Source organism: Phaseolus vulgaris, chromosome 2, assembly GCF_000499845.2.
Source record: "Phaseolus vulgaris cultivar G19833 chromosome 2, P. vulgaris v2.0, whole genome shotgun sequence".
Taxonomy (NCBI): Eukaryota; Viridiplantae; Streptophyta; class Magnoliopsida; order Fabales; family Fabaceae; genus Phaseolus; species Phaseolus vulgaris.
In genome coordinates this window covers 29,110,706-29,112,697 of record NC_023758.2, presented here as the reverse complement: position 1 = coordinate 29,112,697, position 1,992 = coordinate 29,110,706, and positions in this window count along the sequence as shown.

The window sequence follows — 1,992 nt, the reverse complement described above, 5'->3', positions numbered from 1 at the left end:
AATTATGCATTGTTTGCGTTGTATCTGAACGTGATATTATTGTTATAAATAATTTGTGAGAAGAAATTATATTAATTTATATAAAATAAAATAAAAATTGAAAAAATTTAATATAGTAAGAAGAAATTAAAAAAAGCATAATAAAAATAGAAAAAAAAATGGAGAAGATGCATGGAAAAAGGTTGAAGGGGTGGGACCAAAAATAATAGGAAATGGACAAAAAATGGCGGTTTTGAAGGGATATTGAATACTGTGGGCGCAACCTGCTGATTTCATTTGTGTGATTCTGTCTTTCTCGTGTTTGTGTTATGTTCTCTTCTCTGAACTCAATTCAACTCAACCAAACAACCTCTGCATTCATATTTCCATCATCATCACCTTCTTTTTCATCACTGTTTCCATCTTCATACTTAAAACTAACATTATTATGTTTTATTTTTCATAATAAATATTTGAATATAGGATGTACAAGTATTATAATTACCCACTTAAAAAAATTATGGATATAAAAAATTTCAGAGATATTTTTCACTGATAATGCGCACGTTACGAAACAGTTAATAAAACAGTAAGTGGTAGTTTTAACCGTGGTGTGTATAGAGAAAAAAATTAGAAAAGAAAAAAAGGAATATTGAAGAGATGGTGAAAGTAATAGAAGGAGGAACAGAAAGTTGTTTGATGGTAGGGCATGAATGGCATGTGGTATGATTGGAAAAACAAAGGAGAAAATAATGTGAGGCTTGGTTAGTTTATGGGTGAAAAACTGAAAGTGTGGTATCAAATATCAATCTCAAAGTCACAATCAAATACGTGTGAATGTGATTTTGTGAATTACATGAAATGGACAAAGTGATGTAATCATTAAGGACTAATTTGACTTACCAACACGGTTCATGTATATGCTTACTCCTCACCCAATTTAAATTCGTTTAAATGGAACCATCTTTTAAATGTGAATTTTATCAATAAAAACGTGATCAAAGGTATTCAGTTTTTTATGGAAATTAATTATAATTTTTTTTATAGATGATTAATACTTTTTTTACCATTGTCGATTACTAATCTTTTTCATACTTTATTTTTCTAAGGCATTTTTTTTATAATTCATTTTTAAAAAATAAAACGATAACGGATAGTACAAAGCAAAATATGTTCTGATATCCTATTAAAATAATTACTTTAAATTTAACTCATTCTTATAATACTAACTTAAAAAGATAAAAAATGTTTTAATTCATATATTATAAATAAAAAATAATACTAACTTAAAAAGATAAAAATTGTTTTAATTTATATATTATAAATTAGTTTTATTTAGTGAATGTCGCATCTTCAACGAGTAACATATTTATTATATCATACTTTTCTTAACACCATTTCCATCAATTTAATGAAATAAACTATTTTTTAAAAATGAAACTTAATTAAAAAAAATACACTAAAAAATAGTAGAACCAAATAGATTGTTAAATCAATAAACATTTTCATGAGTATTTTTAGAAATAAAGGAAACAAGAAAAAATTAAAACACATTTTTTAAAGTTAAAATTAACTTAAATATAAACTAAAAGTAAGAACTTTACAGTTATATGGGAGAGTTTTTATGAGTAGTTTATGGAGAATCTCATTTATTTTTTAAAAATGTTTATCTAAAAATGTATCGAAACATATTCTATAAATTACTAAGAATAAAAAATAAGTAGTGGTGGTGGACCTAAAGAAAAGACTTAGGTCCATGTTGGTCGAAGTTTGCATGCACCTACTCCAAATGAAGTAGTTGTCTTCATCTTTATACTAAAAGTGAAATAATGAGAAAGAGTGTTGAATCCAATGAGAAAAGGCTTTGGGGGAAGATTTCTTAATTTAGCCTACGACATGTAAGTGGTAGTCCCAAACAGATTTGGATCAATTTTATTTAATCGATCATAAATCGGATAAAAAGATTTTTTAATTCATTTTTTCATAAATATTTATTTGAAAATAACATCAAAT